The 19,245-nt window shown below is 37.3% G+C and overlaps 1 protein-coding gene across 1 annotated transcript in view; it reads right to left on the bottom strand.

The window, feature by feature from the left end:
• Positions 1–19,245, bottom strand: part of KCNC2 (potassium voltage-gated channel, Shaw-related subfamily, member 2) — a gene marked incomplete at its 5' end in the record, with an annotated part of 235,122 nt that overhangs the window by 102,580 nt on the left and 113,297 nt on the right. The window lies entirely within an intron of this gene.

The raw sequence follows: 19,245 nt of genomic DNA, 5'->3' as shown, positions 1-19,245 counted from the left end.
TTTACAGAATAAAAGCATGTTCTGAGTTTAATGCTATGAAATTAAAAGATGCTTACTCCTTGGAAGGAAAGTTATGACCAACCTAGACAGCATATTAAAAAGCAGAGACATTACTTTGCCAACAAAGGTCCGTCTAGTCAAGGCTATGGTTTTTCCAGTGGTCATGTATGGATGTGAGAGTTGGACTGTGAAGAAAGCTGAGCGCTGAAAAATTGATGCTTTTGAACTGTGGTGTTGGAGAAGACTCTCAAGAGTCCCTTGGACTGCAAGGAGATCCAACCAGTCCATCCTAAAGGAGATCAGTCCTGGGTGTTCATTGAAAGGACTGATGCCGAAGCTGAAATGCCAATACTTTGGCTACCTCATGCGAAGAAATGACTCATCGGAAAAGACCCTGATGCTGGGAGGGATTGGGAGCAGGAGGAGAAGGGACCAACAGAGGATGAGATGGCTGGATGGCATCACCAACTCTATGGACATGAGTCTGGGTAAACTCTGGGAGTTGGTGATGGACAGGGAGGCCTGGCGTGCTGCGATTCATGGGGTCGCAAAGAGTCAGACACAACTGAGCGACTGAACTGAACTAAACTGATAATCCACTAATTCAATAGGCTTTGATCTAAGTGCCTGAGATGAAGCTAGAATCAAAACATATCAAGTCTCCCTGACTTCAGAGAGACTGTATTCTAATGGAGAAATCGGGAAACAAGCATTATCAGTAAGTAAAATATATGGCATGTCAGTGCTTTGGATAAAAATATAAATAAGTGAAATAAGAAAGTTTAGGTATATAAGAGGTGAAGATATACTGTTTTAAATTTCTTACTATAGAGATGGCATTTAAAGAGAGAGCTGAAGGAGGTGATGGTAGTGGTTTAAATTTGGTGATAGCAATGGAGAGAAATATCAAATTCCAGATATATTTTTGAAAGCAGAGCAAACAGAATTTCTTAGGGGCTTCCCAGTGGCAGTAGTGGTGAAGAACCTGACTCTCAACACTGGAGTTGTAAGAGATGCTGGTTCATTCCCTGGGTTGGAAGATCCCCTGAAGGAGAGCATGGCAACCCACTCCACTATTCTTTCCTGGAGAATCCCGTGGACAGAGGAGCCTGGAGGGCTATGGTCAACAGGGTTGCAAACAGTTGGATACAACTGAAGCGACTTAGCACATACACATACACGCAAGAATAGGATATAGGGAGTGAAAAAAAAAAGGAGAGCTTAAACTTGACTCCAGTGTTTTGGAGTCACAGGATAAAGCTGCCATATCCTGAGGTGGGGAATGCTTTTCAAGAAGCTGTTTTAGGGCTTACCAGAATTTCACTGAGTCATGTTAAGTCTGTAGTGATGGCTATAAGGCAACAAGGAAGAGATGTCCATTACAGCAGCTGAATACAAGAATCTAGTTTGGAGAAGAAGACTATATGAACGAATGTATAGAATTCGACTTTCTTAGACTGGAAGAAATCACCTACAGAGGGAACTAGAGCAAGTGAAGCTTTGAGGACTGAGTTCCTGGAGACGCCACCATTAGGACATTGGGCAGAGAAGAAAACAGCAGAAGAGACCAAGAAGAGCTGAGATGATCACTTGTGTCAAGCACTGCTGATAAGCGTTAGTGTTGCAAAGATGAATGATTTCACCTTAGTTTTAGCAACCAGAAGTCACAGGCGACCTTGAAAACAGCAGTCCTGTGACATTGAGGGCTGAAAGCCTGAGAGCAGTAGGTTCAAGCATGAGTGGTAAAATGGAGAAAGTAGAGAGAGAAAATAGACACCTCTTGAGAAAATTTTATGCAAAAGACAGCAGAGAAATAAGGTGGTGGCAGGAAGAAATTATAGTATGTCTCTATGCTGATAAAAAGTATTCCTGGCTAAAAGAAAAAGCAATGATAACTAAGAGAGAAGGGAGAATTGCTGGGGTGGTGTCACTGAGAAGAGGAGATGAGCTGGATTTATTGAACAAGAGGAGAGACTGCTATCAGATGGGAAGAGGGAAGATCCACTCATGGAAACAGGAGGGAAAGCAAAGGATGAGGATTTGGCCAAAAGATGCAGACAAATACCTAGAAGCACATGCAGGTTTCTTCAAATTGCTATAATTTTCTCAATAATATATAAAGTGAATAAAATACAATATAAATATAATCACCACTAATAGAGACTGAGCATCAACTGTGTAGCAGGCACAGGCCTGGGCCCATTAATTATGTGATAATACCTCTTTTAATTTAGATACTATTCTTACATCACTGGGCTTCCCTGGTGGCTCAGATGGTGAAGAATCCTCCTGCAATGTGGGAGACCTGGGTTTGATCCCTGGGTTGGGAAGATCCCCTGGAGAAGGAACAGCTACCCACTCCAGTATTCTGGCCTGGAGAATTCCATGAACTGAATAGTCCACAGGGTAGCAAAGAGTTGGACACAACTGAGTGACTTTCACTTTCACTTACATTACTATGGAGAAAGCTGATATCAGCAAGAAAACAATTCATATATTCAATTTCAAAAATATGCTTTTAATTCCACACAAACTAATATTTAGGGAAAGTCAAATTTAATAGAATAACAATATATAGTAAAGAATAGCAGTTTTTAGAATCAAGTCAATTTTTTGTCAGCAAATTTAAAGTTATTCTTTTTTCTTTCATATTAAGAAGATAAGCCCCCCAAATATCACAGGGATATGAACAGAGTTGAAAGAGTAGGAATAATTGCTCATAATAAAAGGCTTTTCTAATAGAGTTTATTATGAAATCAAAAGCACATAAAAAGTCAAATAATATTTTATTATCTGATGCATTATCTGAAATGCTTAGTCTATTTTACTAACTTCTGTCAGGAAAAGCAAAATTTTTTAGTCTCCAATTAATAACATGGCCACTCAGTCTTCTCAAATCCCTGTTAGATTTATGTTTTCAACTGAAGAGCAGAAGGAAAACACAAAGTGCATATTTTTATTCGAATATGTTTCTTGTAAATGTCTTTCGTGTAACACAGCTATAAGTTTTAAGTTTAAAAATCAGAACAGTAAAAGGAATGTGATGATGACCACCATAAAGAATATAAATTTTAGAATAAGCTGTAAGAGCAAAGAAAAATCAGGTCCAAGTCATTGATTTTTACCTTTTGTAAACTATTCAGGAAAATCTGGAAAAGAATTACTTCTACATGATGCATATTAAAACATAGAGCTCTCCACATACTCTTATTTACTTTCTTACTTTACTTATATACTTTATTTATTTACTTTACTTATATACTTTCTTTTCTAAAAGTAGCAGAATCCTGCATAGAAACCTAATTTACTTTTCAATTCTTTATTCACATCACACAACATGAAAAAGAAAATAAAAAACAAAGCAGGAAGGAGAAAGAAGATAATTGCAGAGTAGAAAATAAAGCTACCAGAGCTGTCCTTAGACCTGTGACCTCTGGGAAGTGACACATTTCTTCAGTCAATAGTAAGAAAGAATGTTTGCTGAATAAATCAATAAATAAATGCCAAGCAGATATTTGGTACAGCATTCTGGGTTATTTTCCACCTACCTCTTCAGAATATGACCTCTCTGAAGCTAACTGAATATATCCAAGAAAAATTAAAACAGCCTGACTTTTGATTCAGAATGATGAGTGTTTTACAAAGCAGAGATGCAAGAGGCCTCTGCGACCTTGGGCAAGCTGCTTAACCTATCTGAGCTCTAATTTCCACATTCATTAAATAAGAAAAAAGATGATTACCTTGTAAAGGCTTTCCCAACCTCACTGTGATGATATATTTCTCTCTTTTACTTCATAATTTTAAAAGGTTCAGAAATATCCATGTCCATTCTTTAGGAACACCATCTCCTTGGCTACTTAGTTCCTTATATTATCATATGACAGTGAATTTGAGAACAAATTTTAATTAAAAAGTAGAGGAGGAAACAGCAGTGACTAAAATTTGGTTCTGATTATAGCTACATAAAATAATTACTAATATTTGCATATTTTTGTTTACCCTATGTTTTCTATGACTATTCAACTGAAGACTACTTAAGGGCAAGAAAAGGAGACCCTGCCATCTATTTTTTTTAACCCCTCAACAGCTTCAAGAACAATTTGTCTAATACTGTTGTTTACCCATTCATCTTAGAAGCAATTATTTTAAAAACATATTTAGAATTGAGACTAAAGTTTACCATGACTAAGCCTTTAACTGCCCTTATCCATTCCAAAACAGCTGCTAATTTCATAAAGCCAGCAATTACAACTTTCTCCCTCCCCCAAACCCTCATAGATTCTTACAAATGGATTATTAGCTTAATTTCATTCTAAACCAAATAAGAGTGTTTTCACAAACCCAGTGTGGTTGTTTCAAGGCTGAGATGGTTTCATTGGGCATGGATATTTAAGCATTTTTTTTTTTCTAAACTGAAATTCAAACTATCAGATACAGTCACTTTACAGTAAATATCATCCCAAAGGAATACATATGCTAGAAGGAAAGAAGGGAATATGACAGCAACTGTCACAATTCTTCTGCAATTAAGTTCAGGGTAACTTAGAAAGTAAGAGAGTTACCTCCTCGTAAAGGTGCAAAAGACTATAAACGAGTGAAAAAGTCTATAAAGACCAGAAAAACGGGAGTCAAAATCTTAGCCACTTAACCCTTGCATCTGTGAGCAGGTTACTTATTTAACTAAACCTCAGTTTCCTCACTTTAAGTGGGGCAATTACTATATACCTTGAGACACTGATGTGATGATTTAAAAGTAGATAAAGCCTGACACATAGGAAACCCCACAAACAATGTTATCTTTTATGTAAAACTGATCAGTCTCATAAAAAGTTCTGGGAGATTCTGGAGAGACAGCATCTCCTGAACTTAATCCTTAATGCTCCCACCATACTCCCTCTTGCTCTATGGTTCCAGACAGCAGCCGCTGAAGAAAAACCGTTCACTCTCCTCTGTGTTTTGACGGAAGCCAGAAACCACTGGTCCGGGGTGATTATTCTGACCTTCGTACACCCAGAGATAACGTCACCCTTCAAAATCTGTGAGTTATTGTGGGGAAGTCATGCTTATGTGAGGTCTGAGAACCTACAGAGGACCCATAATTGGAGCCACACTGCTAACTGTCTTGAAAGTTATTAAGTGCAGTATTAAGACTTGCATTGCACCCCAGAAGGTCTAGGAGCATCTGAGAAGCTCCTCCATGGTACCCCATCAGATTTCAAGTCCCCTGTCTATTCACAGGTCTAAAGGAACAAAACCATATTGGACTCTCTTTGCTGGTTGGGCAGCAATGACAGGATCCTAACAATCTGACCTGATGGCTACCAACAGGCACTGGAGCCCAGATACCTATGGGAGGACTTTCAAGTAGATGATCCCAAACTGAAGGCTTTTACACAGTTCACTGAGAAGAGTCTGTTGATGACTTGAAACTAATAAAAAAGCAATAAGACCATATAAAGATATCCTTTGGGTCTTAAAAAATAATCCGAACTTTTAAAAAATTAGCAGCAGAGGAAATGAAAGAGACAATGTTTAGGCAAAGACCAATGAACAGGAATATCTCAAAACACACAAAAGAGACAGGAATATAAAAAGTCATGGGAGAACAGTTAAGAGTCTGAAGGAAAAATACAGGAGGCTGGATGTACAAATAATAAGAATTTCAGATAAAGGGAAAGGAACAGATGGAGGAGAGAGAATAATCAAGCCAACAATAGACAAAATGTTTTCTGAACTGAAGAAACATTTGAGCCACAGATTGAAAAGATTCACCACACCCCAGTAAGGACTAATTAAAAAAAACATATTTTTATATGTACTCCAGTAAATTCTTTTAAGCTTCCACACAAAGTTACTTTCACAATAAAAAGAACTGGAGTAACATTCAAATCATCTGAAATTCCAAAAGTTAAAAGAAACTCATATTCACAGCCTGCTGAGAATGGGCAATAATCAATAACCCATATCCAGATGATACTCCTGTCACCTGGGAAGAGAAAAGAAGTCTATCTCTGCATACACAGAGATTCTGAAATTACATCACTCACGTTTTCCCATTTGAGGAAAATATGAGAAAGTATCAAACATCAACTGAGGAAGACTGTAGACCCCGGGATAGAAAAAGATGAAAAGAGGAGAGTAGTAAGCCAGGAACATTGTTGAGCATACAGGGATGTGTGTACACATAAGGTGCACAGCACACAGGGATGTGTGTACACATAAGGCGCACAGCACACAGGGATGTGTGTACACATAAGGCGCACAGCACACAGGGATGTGTGTACACATAAGGCACACAACATATGGGGACGATCTCCATGAAGATGCCGATCACTGATATGTTGTAAATATGCTTTTTCTTGAAAATATCTTAATGCAATGCTTTTAGTTATAAAATATGCACATAAAAGTTATAAAGAACAATAACAAAAAGAATATCCATGAACCAACTACTTGACCACTCCAAAAACTCTAGGCTACAATACCTCTCTGCCTTACTGTACCAGCAGTGTTGTGTTAGTCGCTCAGTCATGTCTGACGCTTTGTGATCCCATGGACTGTAGTCTACCACGTTTCTCTATGGGATTTTCCAGGCAAGAATACTGGAGTGGGTTGCCATTCCCTTCTCCAGGAGATCTTCCCAACCCAGCAATCAAACTCAGGTCTCCTGCATTGAAGGCGGATCCTTTACTGTCTGAACCATCAGCAGAGACCATTATATTTTTCTTGCTCTTTTGGAATTTATGTTTTAAACAACATGTGCATATTTCTATACATTTTTTTTACTTTTCTTGCTAGACTATGCAACTTTCTGAAACTTGCTTTTTATGCAGTAATATGCTCATTCAGCTCAGCTCATGAATGTTTTTCTGTAGATGATCTGCTTTCAGTGCAAGACATATCCATTGAATGAACTCATTGCACATTTTGTCTGTTTTTTGGTCGAAGAAACTTGGTGGTTAATAATCATGAACAATATTGATATAAACTATTTTATTTATATTTACTGGTACAATAGTTTCTCTAGAGAACATACCAAGATAAATATTTTAATTTTATGTTAATATAATAAATATATGTTCTACAAGGTAATGCCAATTTCATTGTCTCCAGTCATGTATATGTTTTCATTAAAAGTTGTCAAGATTTGGCATTGTCAATACTAATGAGTCTTAAAAGATAAAGTGATTCAAGACAAAACATTAAATCTGGAGTAAAGAATATTAAGCTATCTCCTCAAAAATCTAAAAACTTGAAGCAATTTAGGAAAAGATAGGAAATACATGAATTTTTAAAGCACATGAATTTAAATATCCATTCTGTGAACAGAGGAACATTATACGTGTTTCTCTTTTAAGTAATAATTAAAAAATATGAATTTAAAAATTATTGATTAGAATGGGAATATAAGCACCAGCAGAAATGAAAATTGTATTTAAAAGCTCTAAATTTGTCAATTTAGACAGGATAAATTCCTTACCATTTTGTAAAACAAGAAATAACAATGAAAATAACTAGAAAAATTCAGAAAGCAGAATTAAAAATCACACATAAAGCTATCATTACCTACATTAAACATGACTGACTTGACTGCTGATCTCCCCTAATACAGGAGAAGGGCCCACCAAGAAAGGCAATAAAACCCTTCTATTTGTTTCTTTCACACTACACGTAAAACAAAAGGCTTAAAATAAAACTAGAGCCAGTGACTAGACAAATGCAAGCAGAACCAAAGCAGAAGTGACAATATCAGCAAAGCAGACTTTAAAGTCAAAGCACCAAATAGGACAAGAGGCATGTGAGGTAATCATAAAGACACAATTTACAAATTTCTCCTATAAACTTTGCAGCTAAATATAAAAACTCAAACTTACTCAAAGTACAAGGTGACCTTGACAAACAATTAGTGTGAGATACATCTTTCTGAATAGAACAGAATACAGAGAAAAAACATTTTGTTAAGGAATGAAGGGGTCTGAAAAATACAACTAAAAAGTTCAGTTATATTGATTTATATTTTCTACCCATATCTGTATATAATTATGTCTTATACTATAAGCACTGAAATGTTATTCATATCTTATGATGAAGGGACATTTATAAATATGCATTATATGCTTAGAAATTAAAAATCTTCAATATATTTTAAAAAAGAAGAAATCAACAAATAACTTAGAAATAATAAAATCAAGAAACAGTAATTTTCCTTATAATTGCATCCAACTGATTAAGAAAAAAATGTACATATTCTTCAAATAAAAGGCCACAATATAGAAAATATATTAATGTTTATTTTTAATCAACCAATAAACTTAAAAAATGAATTAATTGTAACCATACAAAGAATGAACATTGATAAAAGCCAGCATGCCAGAAACTAAAAATTTGAAAGTATGGGAGATATATACTACGAACAAATGTCTAGGGTGTAAAGATGTCTTTTCTTGACAATTAACCTTCCCTTGATATTCAAATAATTGGAATCACCAAATAAAGTTAGAAATGATAAAAGGACAATTAAATAACTTAACTACAACAGCATTTTCTGAATTTTTTTCTAATCCCTGGGTCAAATAAAAAACCCAAACTAAATATACAAAATTCACTTGGATTCATGTTGATGTATGGCAAAACCAATACAATATTGTAAAGTAATTAACCTCCAATTAAAATAAATAAATTTATATTAAAAAATAATAAAATTTTAAAAACTTAAAAAAGATTTATTTTTGAAAGTGATCAAAATCTACACAGAGGAAATCTGATAGACTTGAGTATCATCATTACTAAAAACTGAAACTGACAAAAGTAACTTAGCACTTATTTTAAGAAAAAGATAAAAAATAAATAAATAAACCAGGAAAGTCAGAAGATGTAATTAATACAGGTAAAAACAATTGGCCCTCCATATCTGCTGGTTCTACATTTGCAGATTCAAACAACTGCAGATCAAAAGCATTCAGAAATATAAAATTCTAGAAAGTTCCAAAAAGCAAAACTTGAATTTGCCACAAGCCAGCAACTATTTACATAGCATTTACATTGTATTTACAATTATTTACATAGTATTATGGAGTATAAGTAATCTAGGGATGATTTAAAGTATACAGGAAGTTGTACACAGGCTGTATGCAAATACTGTTACACCATTTTATTTCTATGAGGAACCTGAGCATTGGCAGGTTTTGATATCCATTGGGATCCTGGAACCAATCCCTCACATATACTGAAGGATGACTACACTAAAATAAAATAAGTAAAAAATAAAAAAAGGAACTTGTAGTTTCCAAACTATCTTTTAGTATTTCATTCTGGCTGCCTTTATCATCAGTGTCCATTAAAATTAACCATTAATACCATAACTTTCATAATAATAAGGGGTCAGGGGTTTTTAGCAAGAGAGGTGCTCATAATTCATTATTGCTACATCAGTTCATTAACACAGGTCAGAAACTCAAATGCCTAAAGAATTCAGATGAGTGACATAATTATTGCCTCAAGACAGGTGAGAGTACAGTAGGGAAAGATCCGGAACACACAGGCTGATTCACGGGGGATGCTGCCAGCTTCAGACAAACGCTGTCACGTGGGAGTGGGGGCCACTGCAGCCAGATCTTCCAACTTTTCAAAAGATGCCTATTAAGCTAGCTTTGTTTTATTTTGCTCTTACATGATATTACTGGGAAACCAATTGAAAAGTTTTAAAATACAGTGAGAAACTATGCTACATGAACTAAAATGGGTGGGCCTGGTAAAACAGTGCGTGCCTGCTCAGTCGCTTCAGGCGTGTCCAGCCCTATGACCCCGTGGACCAGAGCCCGCCAGGCTCCTCTGTCCATGGGGATTCTCCAGGCAAGAATTCTGGAGTGGTGGCCATGCCCTGATCCAGGACATCTTTCTGACCCAGGGATCAAACCAGCATCTCTTTTGTCTCTTGAATTGGCAGGTGAGGTCTTTATCACCAGCGCCATCTGGGAAGCCCAGTGAAACAGATCAACAGCTAAATTCAGTCCATGGACTACTTGATATCACCTTCTTCCTTAAATCCCAAAATTAATGTTCCCTGGAATATTATAGCAAACATAGAAACAGCAGATACAGCAATTTCATCTTTAAAGTTCCTCAACAAACCATCCCATCTGTGCTGTGTGAAAAAAATCACACAATTTTTAAATACTCTCATTGTTTAAAAAATATTCTACAGACAAGATAAAGAAAATTAGGAAAATACTGAAATCTCCATCCAATTCACATTAGATTTTTTATGTTAATTTTTAGAAGTCTCTTCTATTAAAATACAAAATATCTTATAATTTCATTTATAATTAAAAAAATATTTTGTATTGAAGTATAGTTGATTAATAATGTATTAGTATAGCAAAGTGATTCAATTATACATATACATGTATCTATTCTTTTTCAAATTCTTTTCCTATTTAGGGAAAATTTCATACATCTGTTTTTACAAATTCACAATACAATATCTCTATTGTATTGGAGGGGAGAAAAAAAGAACCTCTTACTTGTATTTTGATTCTGAAGTTTAGTCCTGTTCGTGTCCATTACAGGACATTATTAGTACATTCTCCTGCCCTGGGTCATAAGAATCATGCTGATGCTAAGACAGAGCATCTAGACATTTAAACATCTCCTCTAGGAGAGAGAATTTTTTTTAACCAACAGAATCCAACTTACTACACAGTTTATTTATTTTAAATTTACTTTTCCTTCCCCAAAGTAACTCCCACACTCATATTTATTGTTTATGAAAGTTTAATTTCATAGATAAGTAAAAAGAAAAACAAGTTCATTAATCTAACGCATATTTGAATGTGACTTAACTAAATTTTTAATTTCAAACAGAATGAAAAACTCACAAAATATGATGGCTAACATGTACAGCAGTAAACCAAAATGAGAGTTTTTCTGACATTTTGACTTAGAGATTCAAAACCAGCTATGAACACATATATTTTAGTATCAGATATCACTAAACAAAAAAAAATCAAAATTTAAAAATAAAATTGTAGATGGCAGCCAGTTTTGACTCTTCCCTCTTTTTGTACCCTACAGCCAATCTGTCAGCAAAAATAATGGGTTCTTGTTCCTAAATATTTTTCAGGCATTATTAATTTATTTAATAAATATATAGAGAATATTTAATAAATATCAGACACTGTTTTGGCAGCAGTGACATAATAGTGAGCAAAATAGACTAAGTCTTGCCCTCTTGAGCATGTGTTCTATGATGCAATATTGCTATCAGAAAAATAAATCAGGACAAGGAAATGTTAGAGGATAATATCTCAGATAGGGGATTACAACCCACGGAGATAACATTTGATCAAAGCATAAGTGATGCGTAGATCTGAGCCTTACTCAAGGTGTGTGCAAAGGACCTGGGATCCTCTCTGTATCAAGAGTAACATCTAGTATTTCCTTTATTTATACCTTTGCTTGTAACTAAAATGCCCACCACCCTCTCTGCTGCCTTTTGGAATCCAATCAGTTCCTTGCACGCTTCCAGGACCCTGTCTCAGAAAACTCCAGTCTATACTCAACTTCTGTCATTCATGGGCAGCTCTCTCGCTTCCTGTGACCTGCACCAAATATCACTGCACTTAGAATCTAAAAGAGAAATGAAGTGAAACTTTTAGAACCTCTAATATGAGCCATATCCCTGCCCATAGCCTATTATATATTATCTCACTTAACAGTCATGCTACTTCTGCTGCTGCTGCTAAGTCATTTCAGTTGTGTCCGACTCTGTGTAACCCAATAGATGGCAGCCCACCAGGCTCCCTCGTCCCTGGGATTCTCCAGGCAAGAACACTGGAGTGGGTTGCCATTTCCTTCTCCAATGCATGAAAGTGAAAAGTGAAAGGGAAGTTGCTCAGTCATGTCTGACTCTTGGCGACCCCATGGACTGCAGCCCACCAGGCTCCTCCATCCATGAGATTTTCCAGGCAAGAGTACTGATGTGGGGTACCATCGCTTTCTCCAATGCTACTTCTAGAAGGTAGCTATTACTGTTCAGTTTTACAGATGTGGGAACTCAACTGAGAGATTCTGACCACACAGAGATTCTGCCCACAAAGCCAAAATCCATATTCAGTTTTATACTATTCCATATATCTATTTTAATTAATTTATTCATTTTTGCTCCTACATCAAAATAGTTTGCCCCGTGTCTTTTTTTCCAAGTGAAGGAGGTAGATGATTTTCAGCGCTTTTGCTTAGAACTCTGTTAGGTTCCTTCTTTGCATATCAAAATTTTCAGAGCCCAGCATGCTACAATGCTTTTTCAAATAGTTAAGACAGTATTGATCTCTTCTCTGAATTCCTGATACACTTGGAATCAGAATTGCACAGACTGGAACCTGTTTATTTCTCTGCTTGTTTGGTTCTTAATCCTTTTTTCTAAACAAAATTATTGAAGAATCTAATGTGAGCTCTAGATACCCTCCTCCGAAAAATAATGAATACAATTACACTATTGTGCTTTCCTGAAGCTCATCCCTTGGACTTCCGGCTTTGAATGAATTTATTTAAACCATGCAAGAAAATTACGTGCTCCTTGAGAACAGCAATTATGATTTATTTTCTCTTGAGCTCCCTGCAGTGCCTGGCACAGTGCTGAACAAATATACTAAGTGACGTACCTGTCAAGGAATCTTGTGCTATAGATTATGCCAAGTGATAGGTTCTCAGCATAAGCTCATCTAATTCCAGTCTGCAAAATAAGAAAGTTGGATGTATTTTATGGCACCGAAAGACCAGGAGATTACAGTTTCTAAAAGGGAGCACAATAGAGTTCATTTCCACCATTTCAAGGTCATTGAGCTGTGAATTCTCAACCTGACTGCAGAATCTGGATTTTTTTCCTTTGATTTTTAAATTAATTTTTATTGGAGTATAGTTGACTTACAATGATGTTAGTTTTTGCTGTACAGCAAAATGAACTTATTGTAAATAAATATATATCCTCTCACTTTTAGATTCTATTCCCATACAGCTCATTACAGAATATTGAGTGGAGTTCCCTATGCTATACAGAAGGTCATTAGTTATTTATTTTATATACAGTAGTGTGTATATGTCAATCCCAATCACCCAGTTTATCTCCCCCAATCCCCGCTTATCCCTTGGTAAGCATAAGTTTATTTTCTACATCTATGATTCTATTTCTGTTGCGTAACCTTTTTTTTAAGATTCCACATAAAAGTGATATCATATGATATTTGTCTTTGTCTGACTTACTTCACTTAGTATGACAACCTCAACATCCATCTATCTTGCTGCAAATGGCACTGTCTTGTTCTTTTTTTTACAACTGAGTAATATTTCATGGTATATATGTATCACATCTTCTTTATCCATTCCTCCACTGATGGACATTTAGGTTGCTTCCACATCCTGGCTATTGGAAATAGTGCTGCAGTGAACAACGGGATAACACGTATCTTCTCCAATTATGGTTTTCCCTGGATGCATACCCAGGAGTAGGACTGCAGGAGCATATTGTAGCTCTGTTTGCAGTTTCTTAAGAAACCCCCATACTGTTCTCCATGGTGGCTGTACCAATGTACATCCCCAGAAACAGTGTAGGAGGGTTCCTTTTTCTCCACAACCTTTCCAGCATTTCTTGTTTATAGATTTTGTTTGATGATGGCTATTCTTGACTGGTGTGAAGTGATACCTCATGGTAGTTTTGTATTTCTCTGATAATTAATGATGTTGAGCATCTTTTCATGTGCCTCTTGGCCGTCTGTATGCCCACCTATCCCTCCGTTTCCCTTCAGACATTCCTCTTAAGCAGGAATCCATATTATAGACATACAGAAGCCGGGCTCAAATGGGACTCACATTCCCTGCCTTAAAGATAGCATCAGACGTATAGCTCCTCATGGTTGGAGGAAGTCCTCCTATTGTTGGACTTGCTCATTATAAAATAATAATAAAGCAAAGGGAAATATTATTAGGTTTCAAAATCAAACTATAAAAGCAGCTACTAAAAATCACTGTTAGGAAGTCTTCCAATTCATATAATATCATTTTCTTACTCAGTTTCAAATGAAATGAACATTCTCAGGGAACTGGCTGACTATACATATTCCAGCAGGAGAAAATACTGCAAGAGCAAACCAACATTTAGAAACAGCCAAATAAGCACAGTAGGAACAAAAGACAAAACACAATATTTCATGCTAAAATTTAGATCACTAGATAACAAAACAATATTTAAAAGTGGAACAAAACAGTAATGAATGTAGGAAAGGCTAAGCTGCAAGATGGCCCTGTTCCTAACATTCTCTATCTTGGCAACCTCAGTCCAAATGCTGCACCCACTCCTTAGCAGACCCCACATACTGACCCCTATACACATGTCTCCAGTTCACGGTTGATGAACTTTTTCCCTGCAGCCCATCCACCGCCAAATAAACAGCTTTAAATTATCTAACAGTAATAGATGGCATCTCACTTGCTTCGGCTGTAATTTCCAGCCTAGCATAAGAAAGTTTTCCTTTACAATTGCTCTCTCTAAAATTCCATTCACATAGCAACACATTTTTCCTTCTGTTTTGGGCACATTTACTCCATGACTCTCATTAGCACTGGTAATTGCTCTTTTTATTTATTTATTTATTTTTTTTTTTTGGCATTGCACTTTCTTTCTTTTTAAGGAGAAGAAAGAGAAAACAAAAAGAAAGAAATAACTTCCAGATTTAATTACACATTTGTCTCCATACATTGAGAAGTTTCTGGGTGTAAAGGCTTAATGTTTTTTGTTCTTTGTAATGCTCTGAGAAGGTTTCCTTTTGAATTCATTTTGCCTGCTCCTTTCAAAACATACAAAGGAGAAAATCTGGGGAAGATACAAGCTGCCTTATCAACAGGCTGCCCCTCCACTGCTTTTATTATCGTGACTGCAGCCGCCAACAGGACAGCAGACACTGTATATAAGCTACCCGTAGCAACTGCCCCCCTCCCCAAAAAACTGTAATGCTGATTCTTCTTTTGCGCAATTGTTAGAATCATGGATAGTCTTGGGATCTTTCCAAACCAGGGGTTGAACCCATGTCCCCCGCACTGGCACTGGATCCACAAGCACTGGATCACCAGGGAAACCCCCTCATCAGCTGTTCATGAATATCATATGAGTTAATATTTAAAAGCGTTTAAAACAATGTGTTACATAATTTAGGGCAATGAAGCTGGGCTTAACATACCACCAACTGAAAAGTACCCCTGGAGTTGTACAGTTCGGCAGCCCAGTATAGTGACCAACGTGTGTCAGTTACTCGTCCAGTCCTTGCCGACCTCACTGCACGGTGCGCTCTTCAAAACAGGCCCTGTCCTTCATCCTCGGACCTCCGCCTGACGCAAGGCCTGGAAAGGCGGATGCTAACATTGTCAGAGAGTGTCACAAAATCTCTGGGAACTAATAGATAGAGAAGTTGATTAGTATTCTCTGTAGACAAATCAGGAGGCTGAATCTCAGAAAGGATAAGTGACTTAATCAAGAACTTTCACTTAAATGATCATTGGCCATTTCTGAACATCTATGATGTGCCAGACTTCAAGGGCACAGCCAAGGATAACACATAACCATTACTGCAGAGGAGCTAACATTCCACTGGGGAGAAACAGATGAAGAGCATGGAAGTGAATAAAAGAACTTCAGATACTACTGATTAGAAAAAGGAATAAGGTGGAGTGGTAGGGTCTAGAGTGGCTTGGTTGGCAGGTTTACAAAATGTACTTGGGGAAGTCTCCTTGGAAGAGGTGACCTTTGCATTTCAACCCCAGTTCTTAAAAGACTGCCTTGTAAGAAGCAGGAGAAAGCATCCCAAGCAGAAGGAAATCAAGGATCAAGACCTGAAAGAAGCTGGCAAAGAGAAGAAACCCAGAGAGTTTGGAATGCTTTGAGTACAGAGATTTTAGGAAGAAGTCAGAAGGAAAGGTCAGGCATTAGAAGTCATGGTCGAGGAGGTAGACTTCTTTCTGGTTACTGTGGAAATCCGCTAGATGGCTTTAAGCAGGGAAGCAATGGGATTCAATTTAAACTTTAGAAAACTTACTCCAGCTAACTGTAGAAAACAAGGTAAGAAAAGTGCATAAAGTTCAGTTGAGGGCCCAGTGTAGTAATTCAGGAAAGAGATTACGTTTTGCAGTACATTCCTTTCTACGACTATGAGAGAAAGAACCTCTAACTGGACAGAATGCAGTACTGAATGAATATGATATCCCAACTTTTATGCTTTTATAAATTTACAAGCACAGAAAAAGGGAATTTGCTAGCAAGCCAAATGTGGTACCTGCACTTCTTATCAACTTCACACTAAGTTACCAGGCCTTAGGAGAGTCCAGCTAAATTGTGGAGAAACGGTGAAATTATGAAGAATAAAGCAATGCATCACTTACACTGAAATGTTATATGGAATATGTTTGCTGGATATGCCCTTTCATTGTATCCCTTCAGGTCTTTTCACTTCACTCAATGCCTCTTTCGAATAGATTAGTATTGAATGCACAACTTAGTACCTGCAAGACTGGGATACTGAGGCTGCTCACATTCATTTTCAAAAATACAACCACAACAACAAAAAACCCTTGCAGAGACTGCCAAGTGAGCCATTTCACACATAACTTCAAAATTTAGGTTTTCTTTAAAAAGTGGCCTTGACCAAACCAAATCACAGCTAGGAAGGTAGACATTCTCTCTAGTGGAGAGAGTGAAAAGGGTTTGGTTAAAAATAACTAATATTAAAAAAATAAATAAATAAATAATATTATGTATCAGTTTACTATTTGTAAACTGCTTTCCCACCCAATGCCTCATTATGATACCTAAAGTAACACTGCGATTTAGGGTAATAATAATTATTATCTCTAATATAGAGATGAATAAGTAAGTTTCGACAGGTAGTGACCTAACTGAGAAAACTCAGCCAGGAACTGGTCAGCTGGTCCAGAGCTGCCATTCACCATCACGCTAGTTCCATCAGTCTCTGCAGCCTGCATTCAGTAAAGGCTCTCTTGCCCTAGAAGCTGCAGGTTCCAGTGATAAAAACAGACTTTCAGGTCAGATATAGCTGCATGGATCTATACTCTAGCTCTCTTATCTCACTGGCACTCTCAGTATCTAATTGTTTCCAATGTTCTTATGTGTGAAATGGGGATACACATAGAAGTCGCTCAGTCATGTCCGAATCTTTGCGACCCCATGGATTGTAGCCCACAAGGCTCCTCGGTCCATGGAATTTTCCAGGCATGAATACTGGAGTGGGTTGCCGTTTTCTTATACCAAGTTCCAATTCAAAGATCTTGTTTTGAGGATTAAGACAATATATAGAAAGAGTTTAGCATAGTATCTTCAGTTCAGTTCAGTCGCTCAGTCGTGTCCGACTCTTTGCAACCCCCTAATCGCAGCATGCCAGGCCTCCCTGTCCATCACCAACTCCCGGAGTTCACTCAGACTCATGTCCATCGAGTCAGTGATGCCATCCAGCCATCTCATCCTCTGTCGTCCCCTTCTCCTCCTGACCTCAATCCTTCCCAGCATCAGAGTCTTTTCCAATGAGTCAACTCTTTGCATGAGGTGGTGAAAGTACTGGAGTTTCAGCTTTAGCATCATTCCTTCCAAAGAAATCCCAGGGCTGATCTCCTTCAGAATGGACTGGTTGGATCTCCTTGCAGTCCAAGGAGCATAGTATCTTAAGCAACAGCAATAACTTAATAAATGATAGTTTCAGAAGTGGATGACCCTCACAACTAAATGAAGCATACACTCTAATTGTCTTTAGAATACAACTGTAAAACCAAGTCAGGGATAAGGTGACACAGACAGTTATGGTACTCTGCATAAAACTTTCAAAGATGATTTCTAGCCCATCCTCTACATCTCACTTTTAATTAATAGAAGCCTGGGGATTTAAATGCAATACATACAGAATGAATACAATAGCAAATTAAGTCTCTTATGAGCATCAGTTGAATAGTTCTGGTCATCTGCATTTAAGGGGTGTTTGGAATAACTCATTTCCAATTAACCCCAAATATTCTATCATATTAACAGTTGCAGAGACTCCCTAGTATGGCAGCAGTGTCTCATCAATATTCAGGATTGATTTATGTTGGAGCACATGTTGGAACACAGGGATTCCTCGGTGTCTCAGCAGTAAAGAATCCACCTGCAAGGCAGGAGATACAGGAGACGCAGGTTCAATCCCTGGGCTTGGAAGATCCCCTAGAGGAGGACATGGCAATGCACTCCAGTATTCTTGCCTGGAGAATCCCATAAACAGAGGATTCTGGCGGACTACAGTCTATGGGGTCACATAGAGTAGGACACGACCAAAGCAACTGAGCACATAGGCACACACAGAGGATGCTTAGCATCTTCTTTTCTGAAGGCATGGATCATGTCTATTTTGCAATGGTATGTCCTTAGCATCTCACCCTATGCCCTGCCCTGAGCTCAGTAACTAGTTATAAAATGAGAAAGGGGTCTTGTTAGCAAACTGTCCATTGGATCATTGAAAAAGCAAGAGAGTTCCAGAAAAACATCTGCTTCTACTTTATTGACTATGCCAAAACCTTTGACTGTGTGGATCACAACAAACTGTGGAATACCAGACACCTGACCTGCAGAGGACAGGTCAAGAAGCAACAGTTAGAACTGCACATGGAACAACAGTCTGGTTTCAAATCAGGAAAGGAGTACGTAAAGGCTGTATACCGTCATCATGCTTATTTAACTTATATGGAGAGTACATCAAAAGAAACGCTGGGGTGGATGAAGCACAAACTGGAATCAAGATTGTCTGAAGAAATATCAATAACCTCAGATATGCAGATGACACCACACTTATGGCAGAAAGCAAAGAACTAAAGAATCTCTTGATGAAAGTGAAAGAGGATAGTAAAAAAGTTGGCTTAAAGCTCAACATTCAGAAAACTAAGATCACGGCAACTGGTTCCATCACTTCATGGCAAATAGATGAAGAAACAATGGAAACAGTGAGAGACTTTATATTTTGGGGGCTACAAAATCACTTCTGATGGTGACTGCAGCCATGAAATTAATAGACACTTGCTCCTTGGAAGAAAAGTTATGACCAACCTAGATAGCTTATTAAAAAGCAAAGACATTACTTTTCCAACAAAGGTCCATCTAGTCAAAGTTATGGTTTTTCCAGTAGTCAGTATGAATGTGAGAAAGCTAAGCACTGAAGAACTGAT

This window comes from Bison bison, unplaced genomic scaffold, assembly GCF_000754665.1.
Source record: "Bison bison bison isolate TAMUID 2011002044 unplaced genomic scaffold, Bison_UMD1.0 scf7180017864497, whole genome shotgun sequence".
Lineage (NCBI taxonomy): Eukaryota > Metazoa > Chordata > Mammalia > Artiodactyla > Bovidae > Bison > Bison bison.
This window is presented reverse-complemented; position numbering and strand designations above follow the sequence as displayed.